Source organism: Schistocerca cancellata, chromosome 1, assembly GCF_023864275.1.
Source record: "Schistocerca cancellata isolate TAMUIC-IGC-003103 chromosome 1, iqSchCanc2.1, whole genome shotgun sequence".
NCBI classification, from domain to species: Eukaryota; Metazoa; Arthropoda; class Insecta; order Orthoptera; family Acrididae; genus Schistocerca; species Schistocerca cancellata.
In genome coordinates this window covers 1,147,752,690-1,147,776,710 of record NC_064626.1, presented here as the reverse complement: position 1 = coordinate 1,147,776,710, position 24,021 = coordinate 1,147,752,690, and the positions used below count along the sequence as shown (strand labels likewise).

General features: G+C 42.7%; 1 protein-coding gene across 1 annotated transcript in view; it reads right to left on the bottom strand.

The window, feature by feature from the left end:
* LOC126093006 (cysteine and histidine-rich domain-containing protein morgana) overlaps positions 1 to 24,021 on the bottom strand; it is a 70,893-nt gene that overhangs the window by 43,172 nt on the left and 3,700 nt on the right. The gene's annotated exons all lie outside the window — the stretch shown is intronic.

Below are 24,021 nucleotides of genomic sequence, written 5' to 3'. Positions count from 1 at the left end.
CAGGAGAGCTTCTGTAAAGTTTGGAAGGTAGGAGACGAGGTACTGGCAGAAGTAAAGCTGTGAGCACCGGGCGTGAGTCGTGCTTCGGTAGCTCAGTTGGTAGAGCACTTGCCCGCGAAAGGCAAAGGTCCCGAGTTCGAGTCTCGGTCGGGCACACAGTTTTAATCTGCCAGGAAGTTTCATATCAGCGCACACTCCGCTGCAGAGTGAAAATCTCATTCTGTAAATAAATAGTTGTTGAAAAATAAAAACAAGACAAACGGAGTACCATTTGAGGTGGAAGGGGAACGCATAGCTATCAACCACTCGAACAGGGGCAACAGAAGAAAGACCACATAGTGATTTTTTTCAAAAAGACTATGATTATTACAAACATCATATTGCAGATATTTCAGAGATTTGAGATTTATCCACTAGCAGGAAGAGTGATGAATGAAATAGGGAAAAATAATGCATAAATTTGTAGGAAGATGTTGCATCAGGAGACACGCAAAAAAGAAGTCAGAAATAATATCCTACTTCTGATATTCGAAACATGGTTCAGTAGCAACACTGAGAGTTGAATCTCAGCAAATGAGCTAGAGTTATTGCTGGTTCCTTTACTGATAAAATCTGTAAATCTAACACCTATAATCCTTTTTTCCCCTCTTCTATTTGATAGGGCATTTTTAAAAATAAAAACAAAAACAACATTCCACAATTTTTAATTTGCAAGCATCTGTCCCCTTTCTCCCAACCCCTAAAAATAATCTGCTTAGTGGCTGGTAAATTGACTCATTTCTCTTGTCCCAAATATTGTCACCATTCACATAAAGTACAAGTTTCACTTGGGGAGAAAAATCAACTATGTAATTCACAAAGCATCCCAGCATCTGCCTTGAGCCATTTAGGAAACCATATAAAACCCGAAATTGCATGACAGGACACAAATTCAAACAGCTGGCCTCCTGAATGCGAGTCCAATCTTTTACCACAGTGCCATTTCACTCAGCCCCGACTACTTTTTAACTGAACTCTGAATTACAGGTCTTTCAAATATAACGTTATTAAATCCCTGAACACTGATACAGAAAACACAGACATTTCAATTTAGCACACCAGTGCAATTTTTTAATATTCCTGTCACACTTTGGGTTGAAAATAACACAACAACAATGAGATTAATTCTATGGCATTACAATTTCTCCTCATTCTTTTTCTTCATCTTCTGCTGTAGCAGCTTTTCCCATTATGACACAACGTTGTCTTGCAACCTGAATGCTCCACCAGCTGACAGATCTTTCACCTACAAACCGTGCCACAATGACCCTATTCCAGATATGCAGCAGGATCTACAGTCTCTTCTCAAATCTTTAGGCCCACGCAGAACCTCTTCCAGAGTCCCTCTCTCTCCTCAATCCACCACTCCCCACACTCCTATATTTTACATGCTTCCTTCAGTCCTCAAATCCAACCACCCAGGATGCGCCATTGTGGCTAGTTACCATGTTCCCGTTGAAGGAATCTCTGCTCTCGTACACCAACACCTTCAGCCTATTAACTGCAACCTACCCTCATATATAAAAGATACCACCCATTTCCTCCATCGACTCTCCACAGTTCCTGTTCCTTTACCACATGTGCCCTGCTCGTCACTATTGATCCCACATTCCTTTACACTAACATCCCTAATGCCCATGGCCATGTTGCAATTGAACACTACCTTTCCCAGAGCCCGAAGGATTCCAAACCTACAACCTCCTTCCTAGTCCCCCTGACCAACTATATTCTCACCCTCAATTACTTCTCCTGGGAAGGCATCACCTACCAACAAATCCGGGGCAGGGTTGTGGGCACCCGCATGGCATCATCATATGCCAACCTATTCATGGGGCATCTAGAAGAGCCCTTTCTAAGCCACCCCCCCCCCCCCTCCCCAGAATCCCAGACCTCTCTTCATTGATGACATCTTCATGATCTGGACTGAGGGTGAGGACACTCTTTCCACATTCCTGCACAACCTCAACACTTTATTACCCATTGCTTCACCTGGTCCTCCACAACCCAACAAGCCACATTCCTCTACGTTGACCTCCACCTCAAAGATGGCTACATCAGTACCACCAACCAATCACCAGCAATACCTCCACTTCAACAGGCGCCATTTATTCCATTTCAAAAAGTCACTTCCACACCGCCTAGCCACCAGTGGCCATCACACCTGTAGTGACAAACAGTCCCCCTCGAAATACACTAAGAGTCTTACTGAGGCCTTCACAGACCGTAATTACTCACCCAACCTTGTAAAAAAGATCTCCTGTGCCTTATCTCTCCAGTCACTCATCACCTCACAACGTCCCACACTCCAGCCATAGAGCAGCATTCCCTCTTGGCTCAGTACCACCCATTACTGGGGAAATTGAATCACATTCTCCACCAGGATTTCGACTACTACTCGTCATGTACTGAAATGAGGAATGTCCTACCCATTGTGCTTCCCATCCCTCCCACATTGGTATTCTATCACCCACCACACGTACACAATATCCTTGCCAATCGCTACAAAACCCCTGCTCCCAAACACTTGCCTCATATCCCAACAACAGACCTAGACACAAGACCTGTCCCATACATCCTCCCACCTTATCTACTCCAGTCTGGTCACAAACATCACCTACCCCATCAATGGCAGTGCTACCCATGAAACCAGTCACATGATTTACAAGCCAAGCTGCAACCACTGTGCTGCAGTCTACATAGACATGACAATCAACAAGCTGTTTGTCCACATGAATGACCACCAACAAACTGTGGCAAGAAACAACTGGACCACCCTGTTGCTCAGCACGCTGCCCAACAAGACCTTCATTTCAATGACTGCTTCAAAGCCTGTGACAGCTGGAGCCTTCCCATCAACACCAGCTTTTCTGAATTGCGCAGGTGGGAACTCTCCCTGCATTATATCCTACGTTCCCGTAACCCTCCTGGCTTCAACCTTGTTAGTCATTGTCCTTGCCCACTTAGCTCCTTCCCTGTTCCTATTCCAGCACTACACAATCTTCAATTCCACCAATGCACTCAGTCTTTTTACTTCTCTCCTTTTTCCACTACTCTCCCCCTCCTTCCCCCCCCCCCCCACCCCAATCTCTCCCCCGGCATCCGTCTAAATCCCGATTGCACCCAGCTGCCATACCTCTCTCTACGTTGTCCCTGCGCACTCCCAGTAGCAGCACTTCACCGTCACCCACCCCTAGCCTGCTATCCCTCCCCCTCCTCACCCCAGCCTCCTCCTTACCACCATCCAATTGCCTTTCCCAACATGTGCTGCTGCTCGCAGTCTGGCTTCAGCTGCCAGAGATTGTGGTCATGTGTGTGTGAGTTGCGTTTGCATTGTGTTTGCATGTGTATCTGTGTGTGTTTTTTATCTATTATAATGAAGGCCTGATTGGTCAAATGCTTCATTTGACAGTCTTTTTGTTATACCTATTTGCGATTCAGCACCTCTGCTATAAGGTTAGCAGCAACTACACTTTTCATGATACTGTCATTATCCCATCATGGATTTTCCACTGCCTGACAGCAGTTTCGGTAGACAGCATCCAATTGCAACAAATTAACATCTTTCACGTTCCATCAAATAGAAAAACTGAGTAGTTTTCCATTCATCATGCAGTCTCTGTTAACATCTTTCTGTATTTTAATATTCTGTTTATTGAGTGCAAGGAGTAAATAGTCATTTAATAATATATGAAAGCAGGACATACATACAACCATTTCGGTTGCATATACATCCTGTAATTAAATAGTGTACAGTTGCTGGATGACAGCCAATCAAATGTTTAAAATATCTGAAAGTTTAATAATGTAATAACCATTTGTTGTTGACGTGGTGCATATGTTTCACAGGGTACACACAAGGTTGATAAAATTACTGACTGTGCAACAACTGCCATTTCAGTAGGCATAACATAACAATTGTTTATGAAACAAAACACAGCCTTCCACTGCAAATGCTTTCTTAAAATAAAAATTAAGCTGTCATCAATACGAAGATTAGACTGAACAGCTCAGTGCTTCACTAGGCACTGTCCACTTACAACTGCTTACGTTGTAGCCTTCCTCCTCTGTCTGAACTGACTGACCCAGCGAGTTGTGGATTCTGAACAAAGAATAATATGGAAGGAAAATACACTGTCACTTTCTGATTTACCTCTGTTCGTGTCACATGGCAAAACAGCGTCATGTTATGGATCAAAGCCAACATCTGGTATTCGTAGGTTCAACTGACCCTTTGACTCTTCACAGGTGATTCCTCACATCCATTAATTACTAAAAATCCAGTGTTGTCTTTGGCTGTGGGGACTTTCTACAGTTTATTTACTGAGCTCTGTACTTTTGACTCCAAGACTTACTTTAGTCACTTAATATGGTATAGCAATTTATTAATCCAGCAATCATTTTTTTGATGCAGTATTAGTTGGAAGCAAATTCAATCTGCCAAGCACAAATGGATTCATTACAGATGCTACAGACACGTCAGTATAGAGACAGGGACTAGTAACTATGATATCATAGCAATGAAGTTAATAAATCAATCAAGAAGGCTATGAGAATATTTCCGATCAGACAGACCATGAATTGACATCATTTAGTTCCACCAGGATGGGCATAAGAGAATTATTGGCAGAGTTTCAACTGATAGTAAATCTGGAAAGTATGAGCCGAGTTCATGGATTAAAGATGTAAAAGTCCCACCTTGTTTTAACAATGAAATTCAAAAAATGCTAAGGAAGCAAAAGCTGTTGCACTCTCGTTTAAAAAGAGAACATGCAAATGACATTAGGCAAAAGTTAATAGAAATTCGTGGGTCTTTAAAACGATGGGCATGTGAAGCTTACAACAGCTGCCACTGTCATATCTTAGCAAAAGACCTTGCCAAGAATCAGAAAATTCTGGTCCTTCATAAAATTGCTGATCTAAGGCTTCTCTCCAGTCATTCGTTGACCTGTCTGGTACGGCAGTAGAAGATTGTTAAAGTAAAGCAGAAATTTTAAATTTCACCTTTAAGAAATATTTCCTGCAGGAGAATCGTACAACCGTACCATCATTTGACCATTGCATTGACTCCCGTGTGGAGAACACAGTAGTAAGCATCCCTGTCATGATACTGAAAGAGTTTAAAGTGGATAAGATGCCAGGTCCTGATGGAATCCCAATTCGGTTTTACAAAGAGTACTCCACAGTGTCGGCCCCTTGCTTAGCTCACATTTATGTCAAACCTTTCACTTAGTGCAAAAGTCCACACAACTGGAAAAATGTGCAGGTGATTCCCATATACAAGAAGGATAAAAGAATGGACCCACAAAATTACAGACTAACATCCTTAGCATCAATTTGCTGCAGAATCCTTTCATGTAATCTCAGTTCAAATACAATAAATTTCCTTAACACAGAAAATCTTCCGTCCACAAATCAGTAGTTTTAGAAAGCATTGCCCGTGTGAAACTCAGCTTGCCTTTTTCTCATATGCTATCCCAAAAACTATGGGTGAATGGCAACAGGCAGATTATATATTCCCACATTTCTACACAGCATTTGACATGGCACCACACTGCTGACTGTTAACATAGGTACAAGCATATGGAATAGTTTCCCAGATATGTGAGTGGCTAGAAGACGTCTTACATAACAGAACCCTGTATGTTGTCCTTGATGGCAAGTCTTCATCAGAGACAAGGGTATCATCAGGAGTGTCCCAGGGAAGTGTGATAGGATTGTTGTTATTTTCTATATACATAAATAATTTGGTGGACAGGATGGGCAGCAATCTGCAATTGTTTGCTGATGATGCTGTGATGTATGGGGAGGTGCCAGCATTGAGTAACTGTCGCAGCAGACAAGATCACTTAGATAACATTTCTAGTTGTTGTGACGAATGACAGCTATCCCCAAATGAAGGAAAATGTAAGCTGATGCACATGAGTTGGAAAAACAAACCCACAATGTTCAAATACAGCATTAGTAGTGCACTGCTAGACAGTCATATTGATTACATGTCTAGGCACAATGTTGCAAAGCGCTGTGAAATGGAATGGGCATGTAAGGATTGTAGCAAGGAAAGTGAGTTGTTGACTATGGTTCATTGGCAGAATTTTGAGAAAAAGTGGTTCATCAGTAAAGGAGACCACATATAGGATGCTAGTGTGACCTATTCTTGAGTACTGCTCGAGTGGTTGGGATCTGCACCATGTCAGATTAAAAGAAGACATCGAAGCAATACAGAGACGGGCTGCAATATTCATTACCGGTAGGTTCGAATGACACACAAATATTACAGAGATGCTTTCGGAACTCAAATGGGAATCCATGGAGGGAAGGCAACATTCTTTTCAAGGAGCACTATTGAGAAAATTCGGAGAGCCGGCATTCGAGGCTGGCTGTAGAACGATTCTATTGCTGGCAACATACACTTTGCATGAGGACCACGAAGAATAAGATTACAGAGAATAGGGCTCATACGGAAGCATATAGATAGTCGTTTTTGCAACGCTCAACCTGCAAGTGAAACAGGAAAGGAAATGACTAGAAGTGGTACAGGATACCCTCCGTCATTTACCATATCATGGCCTGAGGAGTATGTATGTAGATATGGATGCAGACATAATCTCAAGATTGTAGATATTTTGAATTGATAGATCTTAGTCATCACATTTGAACTCGGTTCACAGTAATGGCCTGGTAGACGAAGACGCCGTTTTTCTTGAGGGCCCATTTGGTGCCTCTTCATAATGATCAACATGAAAGCTTCAGTGGTTGCCCTTGCTGTTCAACTGACCACTGCAGAAAGGACACTGTTATCTCTCTAGTGAGGTTGACAGAATAGGAGTACTTTCTTCCAGTGTAGCAATAATACTGTGCCATCCTCAAGTTTTAAAACCCAGGAGATGCCTTCTATGGAAACCCACTCTGAAGCAGCTGCTGGTTGCAATCAGCTGTACAGTTTACCAAAAGACTGGCACATGCAAATCAGCAGCCATTCTAGTATGTATATGTTCTGGACATGTCACCAGAGGTGTTCAGTAAATGAGCTCATAGAATCTGATTGTATTTTCCAATTCTACACACCAGGATTGTGATTGCAGCTATGATACATGCTCGTTTACAAATCTGCAGGTGACGGTAAGTGACACACGTGTGTTCTTGTTCCCTTGCCTATGACCACATAGGCTTAGTCGTGGGTAAAGCAGGTGGTACACTACAGTTTATTGGTAGAATACTGGTGAAGTGCAATCAGTCTACAAAGAACATTGTTTAAAAATCATTCATGCAACCCATCTAGGATATTGCTCAATGTGTGGGACCCATACCAAATAGGTCTAACAGGGGATATTGAAAGTATACAGAAAAGGACAGCATGAATGGTCACATGTTTGTTTGGTTGGTTGGTTGTTTGAGGGAGGAGACCAAACAGTGAGGTCATCAGTCTCATCGGATTAGGGAAGGAAGTCGGCCGTGCCATTTCAAAGGAACCATCCTGGAATTTGCCTGGAGCGATTTAGGAAAATCACGGAAAACCTAAATCAGGATGGCCGGATGCGGGATTGAACCGTTGTTCTCCCGAAAGCGAGTCCAGTGTGCTAGCCACTGTGCTGTTTGTTTGGCCTGTGGGAGTATGTTACTGTGATGCTGAAGAAACTGAAATTGCAGACTATCGAAGAGAGATGTAAATGATGACTCTAACCCTATGTATCACTCACACAGGGTACAGAGGACAAGATTAAAATAATTACAACATGCATAGACGCATTAAATCAATCATTCTTCCTGCACTCCATACATGAATGGAACGGGAAGAAACCCTAATAACTGGTTCAATGGGATGTACCCTTTGCCATGCACTTTGTGGCGGTTTGCAGAGTATGGATGTAGATGTAGAAATTAGATACAGAAACATCTTTCATGGCTCATTGATTATGTGTATATCTCCTCTTGATTGGTTTCCTCTAACTACTACATTTAATTTTCTCAAAAGGCTGGATGAACACATCGTATTATTTACTTCTGTAATTCATGTATGAATTTTCTGTGTATAGGTTGATGGGGCCATTTGCTGTCCAAAATTGTGGATACTTGGCTATTCTCATATTGTGAAGATTTTTTTTTTTTTTTTAATCCTGTAGCAAGATACTGACTTGAAACCAATTCACAGTATTACTTTTGCAGCCCTTCCCCTGTCCCTAAACAATCTTCAATCTTGCTGCAACTGAAACACCTTTTTTCATTTGTGATCTGATACTAATGTTCATGGTTACAGGATATTTTTGAGTTTGGATCCAGTTCAGCTGAGAAATAACAGGAAGAGATAGACGAGCTGCAAGCACATTTTGAATCCACCTTTTCTCTTAAATAATCTCGACATGAAAAGTGACAAATTCCTCCAAAGTGTCACAACCTAGATCTTCGCACACATTTACCATTACTGAACAGGCACTACACAATAAGTAGTCGAAATCCTGGTCGAAGACACAGTTAAGCTGTTCCAATGTGGGGTGACAATGGAACATGATGGGATGGCACTGGATATTCACATTTGGGATGTAATAACTGTATGCAGAGACCTCAACTGATCTTCAGCACACTGGACACGGGATTGCTCGTCACTACAAGTGTACCATCCTCAGACAGTCAGTCTATATGGGAGGGACTGTAAATTTGGAAGGGATGGCAACTACCATAATGCAGGCATTGTTAATAGTTAGTGGGCTTGATATCAATGGAGATTCACGCAGAGGATGAGAGAGTTGGAGGTAAACGTTTAGAATGACGGGCTGTGGAGGAGCACACAAAATGAATAGGAGGGAAGACTTTGAGGCTGACATGGAATGAGGGTCGAATGTTTTTAGCCCAGGATTTGGATCAAGCAGATGTCATCAATGAACCTGAGCAGGCAGTGGGTTAGAGTGTTTGGGTGGCCAGAAAGGTTTTGGGCCATACCACTAAAAGTGAAACCCTGATTATTGAACATAAATTTGTTGCAGGAGAACTAAAAGCTGTATAGACCTACAATGCATAAAATACACATCTGCACACTGTAATGACTTTGTAACTGTCACCCCCTCCTAGATATCTGCTAATACGACAACACACACTGGAACAATAGTTTCAAAAGACAAGTTTTCTGTGGTATGTTGTGATTACATTTCTGTATGTGTGTTTTTATAAATTCTTTAGTACTTTTATTACTAATTTGCAAAATTTAATTGTTGTTCTGTAATACAAAAATACCTTTTAATGTAATCAAAAAATGTATGTTTTATTGTCCTATTATGTCACACTAAAACATAAAATTTATATTTTAAAAATACTAATATTTTCCATTTATATATGTTTTACAAGTAAGAAATACTAGGGAAAATTTTGTCATGTGCAAATAACCACCAATTTCATTTCCAAATTAAAATAATGCTTTGGAATACACCATGCAGGACAGGGAATATTTCAGGCTAGTGATCAGCACTACAAAATTTCCTATCCAGCAACCACAATATAAGAGAGTGACGTCAAATGAACAGAGGCAAGCCATTAGCCAATGCATTAAGTAGCTATGCAAAAATAAGAAGAATAAGGTTGATCACAGTCTTAGGTTCTAAGTGGTCTGAAATTTGTCACATTCTACATGAAAAAAATAAAAATCACCAACTTTAAACATCAAATTCAAAATAACTTGACCCATTCTGTCACAGCTTAAAAGACTAGTCTGAAGACATCCTGAAAAAGATTAATTATGCCTTACTTTGTCCTTCAAGGTTCTATTTTAGTAAACTTAAATACACACAAACACACATCATTGTGCTGGCTGGACACACAATGCTGGTATTGCATTTTAGCAGGTGGACTGGGGTGGGGGTTGTTTCAAGTGAGGTGGGTTGAGGAGCAGAGGGGCGAGAAACCACAGGAGGAGTTGTGGTGGGTATATAATGGCCCGGAGGAAGGTAGCAGGTGTGCAGGCTAGACATGTGACACACTTACTAGAACCAGTGATGTGTCGCACACAATGAACATGACATGCAGGTGTGGGGTGGGACGGGTGACAGGACAAAGAAAGGGGAAACTGTTGGGTGGATGGTGTAGAGTTGGGTTAGTAGAGACTGATGTCAAGAGACTTACAGGATCAAAGGATCTGCAAACTTCAGAAGCGCTGTTGCAAGAGGGAAGGATCCACATGGCACAGGTTGTAAGGCGGCCACTGAACTCAAGCACGTGTGTTCTGCAGCATGTTGCCGATAGTCAACTTGGTTCTTGGTTACAGTTTGATGGTGGCCACTCATTCTGATGGACAGCTGGTAGGTGATCATGCCCACGTAAAATGCGGTGAAGCAATTGCATCACAGTGCTGCTTTCATAGGTGGCTCTACCTCTGGTGGGATATTATGAGCCTTTCACAGGAGTGGAGTACAATGGCAAGGGGTTGGGGCACAAGTGGCACAGGGATGGGCCAGGATGAAGTACAGGTTGGATAGGCAATGAAATACCACTTTAGAAGAGCAGGGCAGGACCTTGGGTAGCATGTCCCTCATTTCCAGGCATCATGATGTATAGTCAGAGCTCTGGAAAAGGATATGGTTCAGTTACTCCAATCTGGGGTGATACTCAGTGATGAGAGGAGTGTTGATTTGCAGGTGATTCTTGGGGATGAAGGGAGGATAAGGGATGTGTGAACATATGGCACTGAAAATCTGTTCGACAACTAAATTGGGAGAGGGGGGGGGGGGTTGGTTGGTTGGTTGGTTGGTTTAAGATGGGGGGGGGCATTGGTTTTGGGGGGGGGGGGGGAAGGACCAAACTGCATGGTCTCGGTCCCTTGTTCCTATAAAACATGTCCACAAGGGGTAGAATAAAACAAAAGACACGTACAGCACAATAACAAGGGGGGGATGGAGAAAAGGCAACAAACACTAAAACGAACAAAATATGACAAGGAAACAACACAGATACCCAAGAAACAATTGTTGTTGTTGTGGTCTTCAGTCTTGAGACTGGTTTGATGCAGCTCTCCATGCTACTCTATCCTGTGCAAGCTTCTTCATCTCCCAATACATACTGCAGCCTACATCCTTCTGAATCTGTTTAGTGTATTCATCTCTTGGTCTCCCTCTACGATTTTTACCCTCCACGCTGCCCTCCAATACTAAATTGGTGATCCCTTGATGCTTGATGCCTCAGAACATGTCCTACCAACCGATCCCTTCTTCTTGTCAAGTTGTGCCACAAACTCCTCTTCTCCCCAATCCTATTCAATACTTCCTCATTGGTTACGTGGTCTACCCATCTAATCTTCAGCATTCTTCTGTAGCACATTTCAAAGGCTTCTATTCTCTTCTTGTCCAAACTATTTATTGTCCACGTTTCACTTCCATACATGGCTACACTCCATAGAAACACTTTCAGAAACAACTTCCTGACACTTAAATCTATACTCGATGTTAACAAATTTCTCTTCTTCAGAAACGCTTTCCTTGCCATTGCCAGCCTACATTTTATATCCTCTCTACTTCGACCATCATCAGTTACTTTGCTCCCCAAATAGCAAAACTCATTTACTACTTTAAGTGTCTCATTTCCTAATCTAATTCCCTCAGCATCGCCTGACTTAATTCGACTACATTCCATTATCCTCGTTTTACTTTTGTTGATGTTCATCTTATATCCTCCCTTCCAGACACTGTCCATTCCGTTCAACCGCTCTTCCAAGTCCCTTGCTGTCTCTGACAGAATTACAATGTGATCGGTGAACCTTAAAGTTTTTATTTCTTCTCCATGGTTTTTAATACCTACTCCGAATTTTTCTTTTTTTTTCCTTTACTGCTTGCTCAATATACAGATTGAATAACATCGGGGAGAGGCTACAACCCTGTCTCACTCCCTTCCCAACCACTGCTACCCTTTCATGGCCCTCGACTCTTATAACTGCCATCTGGTTTCTGTACAATTGTAAATAGCCTTTCGCTCCCTGTATTTTACCCCTGCCACCTTCAGAATTTGAAAGAGATTATTCCAGTCAACATTGTCAAAAGCTTTCTCCAAGTCTACAAATGCTAGAAATGTAGGTTTGCCTTTTCTTAATCTAGCTTCTAAGATAAGTCGTAGGGTCAGTATTGCCTCACGTGTTCCCATATTTCTATGGAATCCAAACTGATCTTCCCCGAGGTCGGCTTCTACCAGTTTTTCCATTCGTCTGTACAGAATTCGCGTTAGTATTTTGCAGCCGTGACTTATTAAACTGACAGTTCGGTAATTTTCACATCTGTCAATGCCTGCTTTCTTTGGGATTGGAATTATTATATTCTTCTTGAAGTCTGAGGGTATTTCGCCTGTCTCGTACATTTTACTCACCAGATGGTAGAGTTTCGTCAGGACTGGCTCTCCCAAGCCTGTCAGTAGTTCTAATATTCTGTTGTCTACTCCCGGGGCCTTGTTTCGACTTAGGTCTTTCAGTGCTCTGTCAAACTCTTCACGCAGTATCATATCTCCCATTTCATCTTCATCTACATCCTCTTCCATTTCCATAATATTGTCCTCGAGAACATCGCCCTTGTACAGTCCCTCTATATACTCCTTCCACCTTTCTGCTTTCCCTTCTTTGCTTAGAACTGGGTTTCCATCTGAGCCCTTGATATTCATACAAGTGGTTCTCTTTTCTCCAAAGGTCTCGCCAATTTTCCTGTAGGCAGTATCTATCTTACCCCTAGTGAGATAAGCCTCTACATCCTTACATTTGCCCTCTAGCCATGCCTGCTTAGCCCTTTTGCACTGTCAATCTCATTTTTGAGATGTTTGTATTCCTTTTTGCCTGCTTCATTTACTGCATTTTTATATTTTCTCCTTTCATCAATTAAATTCAGTATTTCTTCTGTCACCCAAGGATTTCTACTAGCCCTCGTCTTTTCACCTACTTGATCCTCTGCTGCCTTCACCACTTCATCCCTCAAAGCTATCCATTCTTCTTCTACTGTATTTCTTTCCCCCATTCTTGTCAATTGTTCCTTTATGTTCTTCTTGAAACTTTCTACAACCTCTGGTTCTTTCAGTTTATCCAGGTCCCATCTCCTCAAATTCCCACCTTTTTGCAGTTTCTTCAGTTTTAATCAACAGTTCATAACCAATAGATTGTGGTCAGAGTCCACATCTGCCCCTGGAAATGTCTTACAATTTAAAACCTGGTACCTAAATCTCTGTCTTACCATTATATAATCTATCTGATATCTTCTAGTATCTCCAGGGTTCTTCCATGTATACAACCTTCTTTCATGATTCTTGAACCAAGTGTTAGCTATAATGAAGTTGTGCTCTGTGCAAAATTCCACCAGGCGGCTTCCTCTTTCGTTTCTTAGCCCCAATCCATATTCACCTACTATGTTTCCTTCTCTCCCTTTTCCTACTCTCGAATTCAGATCACCCACAACTATTAAATTTTCGTCTCCCTTCACTACCTGAATAATTTCTTTTATCTCGTCACACATTTCATCAATTTCTTCGTCATCTGCAGAGCTAGTTGGCATATAAACTTGTACTACTGTTGTAGGCGTGGGCTTCATGTCTATCTTGGCCACAATAATGCGTTCAGTATGTTGTTTGTAGTAGCTTACCCGCATTCCTATTGTTTTATTCATTATTAAACCTACTCCTGCATTACCCCTATTTGATTTTGTATTTATAACCCTGTATTCACCTGACCAAAAGTCTTATTCCTCCTGCCACCGAACTTCGCTAATTCCCACTATATCTAACTTTAACCTATCCATTTCCCTTTTTAAATTTTCTAATCTATCTGCCCAATTAAGGGATCTGACATTCCACGCTCCGATCCGTAGAACACCAGTTTTCTTTCTCCTGATAACGACGTCCTCCTGAGTAGTCCCCGCCCGGAGATCCGAATGCGGGACTATTTTACCTCCAGAATATTTTACCCAAGAGGACGCCATCATCATTTATCCATACAGTAAAGCTGCAAGCCCTCGGGAAAAATTACGGCCGTAGTTTCCCCTTGCTTTCAGCTGTTCACAGTACCAGCACAGCAAGCCCGTTTTGGTTAATGTTACAAGGCCAGATCAGTCAATCATCCAGACTGTTGCCCCTGCAACTACTGAAAAGGCTGCTGCCCCTCTTCAGGAACCATAAGTTTGTCTGGCCTCTCAACAGATACCCCTCCGTTGTGGTTGCACCTACGGTACGGCTATCTGTGTCGCTGAGGCACGCAAGCCTCCCCACCAACGGCAAGGTCTATGGTTCATGGGGGGAAGAAACAATTAGAAAAGAGTAAAACAAAAAAACAGATTACAGTGGTTGGCCGACAATGAGAATAAAAAGGAGAAGCCAGCCACTCAGCAACACATTAAAACTTCCACTCTAAAAGCACTAGGGTGGAGGACACAGACGGACAAAGGACATGTGCTAAAACTCAGATCAAATGATAAAACCCACCCTCACGAATAAAACATTAAACTGAAGCTGCTGTTAAAGCATTGAAGCCCACAACCAAAGGTAGGGTGCTGGGAAAGTTAAAAGTTCACCGCAGAGTGGCTAAAGCTGGGCAGTCCAGCAAGAGGTGGACGACCATCATTTGGGAGCCACAGCAAAACTGAGGTGGGTCCTCGCAACAGAGGAGGTAACCGTGTCTGAGCAGAGTCGACAAAGGACAACTGATTCCCTGCGAGAAGCCTGCTGGGAAGACTTCCACATATTCGAAGTCTCCTTAATGACACACAGTTTATTGTGCGTACTGTTATGCCACTCCACCTCCCAAAGCCGAGAAACCTTGCAGTGTAGATGGAACGCAGGTCAGTTTCGGAGAGGCCATCTCCAGAAGCGGTTTCTGCGTAGCCCTGTTTGGCCTGCCTGTCAGCAAGTTCACTGCCTGGGATGTCGACATGTCCTGGGGTCCAGATAAACACTACGGAACAACTGGACCGTTCCACGGCATAGATGGACTCCTGGATGGTCGCTACCAAAGGATGGCGACGGTAGCACTGGTCGATAGTTTGTAACTTGCTCAGGGAGTCAGTACAGAGGAGAAACGACTCGCCAGAGCATGAACGGATGTACTCAAGTGCACAAGATAGGGCCACCAGCTCTGCAGTGAATACACTGCAGCCATCGGGTAAGGAATGCTGTTCAATATGGCTGCCGTGAACATAGGCGAATCCAATGTGACCAGCAGCCATTAAGCCTTTGGTGTAAACCACTTCAGAGCACCGGAACACTTCAAGAATCGAGAGGAAGTGACAGCGGAGAACCGCTGGGTTGACGGAGTTCTTAGGGCCACGCAAAAGGCCCAGGTGAAGCTTCAGCTTACAACTACACCATGGAGGTGTACGTGAATGGACCTCGAGGTGCTGCCAGCACTTCCGCTTAAGCTGAAGAAGGTGAGGAAGCCAAGTCAAACAAGTGTCAAAAAACAGACTTAAGAATCAACATGTCTCCACGACAGTTAGTGGATTGTCATTACTGTGAAGTGCTGGTTCCGGATGAACCGTACAACGGTCACAGACATACATGACACACGTCTTCATGGCTGAAAACTGGAAGCCATGGGATAGAGCCCATGACTGCGCCTTGTGGCTGGCTCCCTGTAGGTACCGCTCAGGAACACCAGTACTGGTGGAGCAGTACGAAATGCAGAAGTCGTCTGCATACAGAGAGGGTGAGGCAGAAATGATTGTTGTAGTCATTTGTCAACCGTCACATCGATGTTACCATGTGGGGGAGATTCAATGGTGGCAGAAGAGGTGAAAGTTTCCCAGTCCGCCTTGTTTAACGCCCATCTGGGCAGGCGTCCGTGGGCCTGACGCCGGGGCAGTGACAGGAAGATGGGGAAATGGTCACTACCAGACAGGTCGTCATGTGCTCTCCAGTGGACAGATGGGAGAAGTCCTGGGCTGCAAAGTGATAAATCAATGGCTGAGTAACTGCCATGACCCACACTGAAGTTTGTGGCGGCCCCAGTGTTTAAGAGGCAGAGGTCAAACTGAGACAGTAAAGTTTCATTACTCTGCCTGGGCCAGTAAGCATGGTGCCACACCACAAGGGGTTATGAGCATTAAAATCCCCTGAAAGTAGGAAGGGTTTAGGGAGTTGAGCAATCAGTGCAGTCAATGGTTTCTCAGGTCCTGCGCCATCTGGAGGAAGATATACATTGCCGTTATTTCCCGCATCATCCTTATCCTAACAGCGACAACTTCAAGAGGAGTTTGAAAGGGCACCACATCACTACAGACTGAATTTAGGACATAAACGCAAACTTCACCGACACTCAATTACAGTCGCTACAGTTTCTGTAATATACCTTATAGTCGTGGAGGGCAGGGGCCCTCATTTCCGGGAACCAGGTTTCCTTGAGGGCAATGCAGAAAGCAGGTATAAAGCTTAACAGTTGCTGTAACTCAGCCAGGCGGTGGAAAAAAAAAAACGCCGCAATTCCACTGGAGTATGTCGTCATCATGAGACTGGGAAGGCATGGAACATTCAATGGGGCAGTTTACATCTCAGGGTCACCTGCTGCCACCGACATTTTGCCTGAGCAGTCTGTATCCATTGTGTCTGAGGGTCTGGCGTGATCTAGGTCCTCAGCGGACGCTAGACCTCATCCTCAGACACAGAGCTTGCTTGTAGGTAGCGGTGGTGTGGGTGCCACTGCAATTTCCTTGTTATTGGGGATCTTCTTATTCGATTTCTCGCACTGTTCCTTGGGTTTCTCTAGCTGGGAGGGCTTCTTTGATTCAGTCTCCAGGACTGAGGAGGATCGTGAAGCCCTACAACCAGCTACCTGTGGCTGCGTCAGCCACTGGTGGGTGTCCACTTTGCCACTGGTAGGAACCTGGGAAGGTTCCCCCTAGCGAGATGAGCCAAAGAAGACTTACACCTCTGCGGCTTACAAGTGGGGACTGATGTCACTGATGGTTGTGGGTGTGCTGCTCCTGAAGTTGGTGGTGTGGGAGCAACAGGAAAGGAAGTGGCTCCCCACCATCAAGGGGGCAGGTGTAGTCTTACGGCTCTGAGAGCTGACTGGAATTGGTGCAACAGATCGGGCTGTAACACTAGTTATAGCGGTGGTGTAAGACGACGTCATGCACATGGGATGGGGCCTTTCAAATTTCCTTTTAGCTTCAGGCTGTCCAGGGTCTTATATTCCATTACTTTCCTTTCCATCTGTAGAGTTCTACAGTCCGGCGAGCAAGGGGAATGGTACTCTCTGCAGTTGACACAGATGGGAGGCGGGGCACATGGAGTATTGGGATGGTGTGGATGACCACAATCTAAACATATGAGGCTGGAAGTACAGCAGGAAGACATATGGCCGAACTTCCAGCACTTAAAGCACTACATTGTGGAGGGATATATGGCTTCACATCATAGCGGTAGACCATCACCTTCACCTTCTCAGGTAATGTGTCATCATCAAAAGCCAAGATGAAGGCTCCAGTGACAACCTGATTATCCCTCGGACCCTGGTGGATGCGCCGGATGAAACAGACACCTCGTCGCTCTAAGATGTCATGCAGCTCGTCAACGGACTGTAAAAGAAGATCCCTGTGGAAGATAATACCCTGGACCATATTTATGCTCTTATGGGGTGTGATAGTAACAGAAACATCCCCCAGCTTGTCACAAGCGAGTAATGCCCGTGACTGGGCAGAGGAGGCTGTTTTTATCAAGACTGAGCCAGACTGCATTTTGGACAAGTCCTCCACCTCCCCAAACTTGGCCTCTAAATGCTCTACAAAGAACTGAGGCTTCATGTACAAAAAAGATTCCCCATCAGCTCGCGTGCATACTAGGTACCGGAGAGAGTAAGATTTTCTGCCATCCTTAGCCTGGTGTTGCGCCCATGGTGTGGCCAGGGAGGGTAACAATTTGGGGTCACACTTCTGTGTGTTGAATTGAGCCTGTGAGCGCTTAGAGACTGCTGGTGTTTGATGACCAGCGAGAGATGATGTACTATGCTTCAATACATTTCATCCACCCTGATGCCACCCACTCCGACCAAGGGCTCTCTCCATGGGCGCCACCCAGCCGCACTAAAGGCCACCTGGTAGGATGGCCTTTGCCGGGAGTCCCGATGTCACAGGGGGAGGGCATCTACCCCTTGGCACACGTGGGAAGTTAATGGCACAGGCATCAGCAGAGTGATCCCTGTGTGGTCAGGGAGCTACAATAAACAGGGTACATGGCGGCCCCACCACAACGGACTGGCTACCGTGCAGGATACAATGTGCAAAGAAGTCCATGGTCTTCGTCAGCGCAGAAAGCGAAAGTGCGTAGTGCATGGTGGAAAACGCACCCAGGAAGGTGTCCTCACCAAAGAGATGTAGAATGAGCGGGACTGCAATGCAACGACGAGAAAATGGGCTAAAGATCTCAATCCACGATGGACACTATGCACCATGTAAGGCACCGTTCCCCAATTGGCTCGCTCTTCGGGAAAATTTAGAAGATGGAGGTCAAACCCTACAGGGGACCATCACTTAAAGACTTAAACATGAGAGACTCCTCTTACGACAGGAAGGAATACCTCGGGCTTAATCTAACCCCCGAACCCACAGGGGGAGGGGTGGGGGGGGGGGGTGCACAGATGGACAAGCTATAATGGAGCAATATTTTTGTGCAGAAGGGGTGACAGGTACTGTTTGTCATCAGGGTTCAATATGGACAGAGGTGCTGATGGAGCCAACAGAGATGTGGATGTCAACGTCCAGGAAGGTGGCACATTGGGTGGATAAGCACCAGGTGAAGCGGATGGGAGAGAAGGTATTGAGATTGTGGAGGAATGAGGTTAGGCCACCTTGGCCATTAGCCCAGATCATTAAGACATCAGCAATGAGCCTCAACCAGACAATGGGGTTTGGGGTTTAGTGAGACTACAAAGGCATCCTCTAGGTGGCCTATAAACAAATTGGCATAGGATGGTATCATGTGGGCATCCATGGCTGTTCCGCAGATTTGTTTGTATACCTTTCCCTCAAAGGAGCTGTAGTTGTGATAGTTCACAAAACTCTTAAAGGATCAAGGTTGTGGGTTTCTGAACCAGAAGGACACTGGGAGAGGTGGTGTCTGATAGTGGTGAGGCCATGGGCATGATGGATGTTGGTGCATAAGTAATTGTTTGAATTCAGCACAAGAAGGAGAAATGATTTTCACTACCTTTCACTCAGCCTCATTGTGGCACAGAAAGGAACGGGGTATTCAGGCATAAAAATCTTTGGCCAGTTACACAGTCTGTAGATAATGTTACAGGCTTACAATTGATTAAAGACTCCTTTCATGCAATTCCATACAAATAAAACTGAGTTACAGGTACCAGAAGTAGAGATCATTGGGCATACAGTGGATGAAGCATGAAGCCCTAAGTGTGAAACTCCTAGCCATGCCATAGATAACAAACTGAAATGGCTGTAGCATGAGGATAAGTCAACCAAAAAGGTAAGTTTTGTCTGATTCACGCTTAAAAATCTCTCTCTGTACCTTACAACTGTGTTAAATCTGACTCATTCGACAAAAAACCAAAAAGTAATCATTACTTTCATTGGGCAAAATTAACCTAACTGGAAAAAATTATCTGAAGCTGAACATTAAGGCTCTATACTAGACCCAACTGTAAGTGAATGATTTACCAGCTCCCCACCCATTTTGTTTACAGACAATAATTAGTTGAAAATCAGGGTTCCTGAATCAGTCATCAGTAATCTCAGACGCTCAGATACTTTGTTTCAGTTAAATGGGTCAAATCTGAATACATTTAAAATTCACATGATGCATTTCATAATCAGCCCAAATGTAACCAGATCAAGATCATTCACAACAACTGAGAAACAGAAGAAACTGACTACACAAAAAACATGCACACGCATGCACATTCATCCACTCTCAACAGTGTAGCATAGTGCAACTAGCTCTGCTTTGGATCTAACATTAGGCACAGTATTCTTTTTTGCAGAAACTTGGTTAACATGGGGTGGATACTAAAGTAACAGAAAAGGACATCATTCTCAATATGTGTACTGTATTCTTTCATCCCTATTATTACAGTCAATGATGTTCTTTTGACTCAATGCAATAATTATTTGAGGAAAATCATTTTATTCATACCTATGACATATGAAACAAAGAAAAATTCATCCTTCCTACCCATGGGCCCAAACTGTTTGCCCAGACTCCTCAGTACAAGGGAACACATGTTTATAATAAAATAAGTTAATGCATATGAAGTTAAATCCCCCGAAAACAAAATTTACACACACAGATATAGAAGTGCTGTTATTCAATCGACGATTTCATGCAAGGCAAATTGGTAATGTGAGCTGAATAACACTTGGTACATTCCCTCTATGTAGATTTAATGATCAATAGAAACATCATTTTAGTGTTATATTATTTTTCATTAATGTAATTTTTTATATTTATTTACCTTTATCCATCCAAGTATCATCTCCCAATGACATGAGGTTTGTCAAGATAATACAATGTCAATCAACAGGGCAAAATATATCACACAGCATACAAAAAATCCTTTAAGAGAATAGGACAGGTAGCCTATGGGGATAGGACAAGTGGTCGGCCAAGGCCTCGATTAAGAAACCATCCCAGCATTTGCCTTACCATAGAAAACCCAAGTCGGGATGCCTAGACAGTGCACCTCCATCCTCCCGAATATGAGGTCAGTGTTCTAACAGCTGCACTTCCTCACTCGGTAATTCTCTGTTGTATAATGTTCCTTCATAAAAGCAAATTTCTGACACGATTCTTGGACAAAACTGAAAGTTGTGATTCCAGTCATCTGCTTTCACCCACAGTGTCTTCAAGGTTACAGACACACCAGTGATACAATTTGAAGACCATGTTGTCACTCGTTACACCAGTAAACAAGTATAAAAAAAAAAAAAATAAAAAGTCCACGGCACACAACATGGAAACCCAGAGCCACAAATTTCACTTGACCTATATTTAACTCATATGAAGCCCTGAATACCATGAACTCCCACACAATTACAAAACATTTCACTTTCCCTATTAGGCAATCAAAACAAAGCTGCATCACCAAAAACCAATACACATAAATCGTCAAATCCATTATCCAAACCTCCACTTATTCTATCTAAAACAGGGTCCACAGTACAACAAACCAAAGCTCATTCACATAACTAATCAAATATGTAAGCCAACCAACAACGGTAAACCAATATCCACAATATCTATCAATTGCAATCCAATGCAATTAACAAACATAAACAAGAAAAACTCTAAAAATGGAAAAACTTATACCACCACCCAATTTTGATATCCACAAACAATTATAAACAAAACAAAACTGCCCACAATCAGTCCAAATACCTGTAAGCATGATCCATATAGCTTCAGGCAGGGGGATTACCTTCATAGCTCGGATATTATTGAATTTAGAATATGTTAAAATTCAGGGTTAAGTAAGAAACACACATTTTTTTGTTTTTTCCAAAAATTTCTTGCCCCCGGGATACAGGCCTCCAAAGATGACACTGCAAACACCATTTTGAAGATGCGAGTTTCGGAAACATTTTTAAAATGCTGAATGCTGTATCTGTGGAACTGTTCTACATATTTTATTGATTTTATATTTTTATTTGAAAGATAACTGCTTTATGATTACAAAGAAATCCTCCATTTGGACTTATCTGTCAAAGTTATTTTACTATAGCATTCTGAACTTCTTTAATAATTTACGGAAAAAATTTTCTTTCTCGAAAATGCCACTCTATAAAATTTTGATTTTTTTCTGTTGATTAGTACCATACAGTTCTACTTCCCTGAAAAGGAGAGCTTCCACTTTTAAGTCGGACAGGTTTTATCTTTTACTTTCAAGGTTAACGTATGCCTTCACTGAAGTTGTTTCTTACTAATTTCTTTGTTACAATACTAACGCGAATTATTTACAGACAAATGGAAAAACATAGAAGCCGACCTCAGGGAAGATCAGTTTGGATTCTGTAGAAATGTTGGAACACGTGAGGCAATACTGACCCTACGACTTATCTTAGAAGAAAGGCAAACCTGTGTCTCTAGCATTTGTAGACTTGGAGAAAGCTTTTGACAATGTTGACTGGAACACTCTCTTTCAAATTCTAAAGGTGGCAGGGATAAAATACAGGGAGCGAAACGCTATTTACAATTTGTACACAAACCAGATGGCAGTTATAAGAGTCGGGGGGCATGAAAGGGAAGCAGTGGTTGGGAAAGGAGTGAGACAGGGTTGTAGCCTCTCCTCGATGTTATTCAATCTGTATATTGAGCAAGCAGTAAAGGAAACAAAAGAAAAATTCGCAGTAGGTATTAAAATCCATGGAGAAGAAATAAAAACTTTGAGGTTCGCTGATGACACTGTAATTCTGTCAGAGACAGCAAAGGATTTGGAAGAGCAGTTGAACGGAATGGACAGGGTCTTGAAGGGAGGATATAAGATGAACATCAACAAAAGCAAAACGAGGATAATGGAATGTAGTCGAATTAAGTCGGGTGATGCTGAGGGAATTAGATTAGGAAATGAGACACTTAAAGTAGTAAATGAGTTTTGCTATTTGGGGAGCAAAATAACTGATGATGGTCGAAGTAGAGGATATAAAATGTAGACTGGCAATGGCAAGTAAAGCGTTTCTGAAGAAGAGAAAGTTGTTAACATCGAGTATAGATTTAAGTGTCAGGAAGTTGTTTCTGAAAGTATTTGTATGGAGTGTAGCCATGTATGGAAGCGAAACATGGACAATAAATAGTCTGGACAAGAAAAGAATAGAAGCTTTCGAAATGTGGTGCTACAGAAGAATGTTGAAGATTAGGTGGGTTGATCATGTAACTAATGAGGAAGTATTGAATAGGATTGGGGAGAAGAGAAGTTATGTGGCACAACTTGACTAGAAGGAGGGATCGGTTGGTAGGACATGTTCTGAGGCATCAAGGGATCACAAATTTAGCATTGGAGGGCAGCGTGGAGGGTAAAAATCGTAGAGGGAGACCAAGAGATGAATACACTAAACAGATTCAGAAGGATGTAGGTTGCAGTAGGTACTGGAAGATGAAGGAGCTTGCACAGGATAGATTAGCATGGAGAGCTGCATCAAACCAGTCTCAGGACTGAAGACCACATCAACAACAATGCTTAAATGCTTATTTCTATTGTCTTTGTTGCAGTTATTTCTCATCACTTTCTTTGTTGCAGTTCTTTCTTTTCACTTTCATTGTTTCTTTCTTTTCACTTTCATTGTTGCAGATATTTCTTGCACTTTGTTGTAGTTTCTTGTCAGTTTCTTTGTCGTGGTTATTCATAGCAGGTTTCTGTATCGTAGTTGTTCAGTGCTAATTTGTTTACTGAAGAGGCTTCTAAGAAATCTGTGACCATTCAGTGAGTTCTGTTTTTTCATGAGGGATTTGCCAGTTGACATAGTTGTAATGTGTTTCGTGAAAAGGACTGTTTGAAATGTTTTCTGGCTGGGGCCACAGGAGAGTGAAGTGTCCTGACTATTTGCGTAGCCTTAAAAGAGTGATATATAAGACAAACAGAAAAACAGACTTTGTGCATGTTGGGAATAAGTGTTCTTATGTGAAGACTCTGTTTCAAAGATCTGGAAGATAACTGGGACTGTTTCTTTAATACTGCGAGTCATGTACTTCTCCATTTTCACAACTTTTTGACCTTCAACTGTTACAGTTATACTGTCTTTTTTGTTGGCACTCTGGCGAGAACAGTCCTATTTATCTTCCAGATATAATGACTCCACTATTCAAACTTGAGCTGCTCCTACAGGATGACAATAATAGGGATCTGGTCTTCTAAAGACTCCTCTTACAGACCTCACATCTCTTGATTTGCCTACCATGTACTTTGATACTGATGGGATTTGGTTCAAAATTGTTTTCTTTGAAAATGTCTCTAGAATAATAGTTAAAACTTGCACCTTCACACTGTAGGATGCACAATATTCAACAGCTGAATTGGTGTTTGTGAAAAATTCCAGGCAAGAG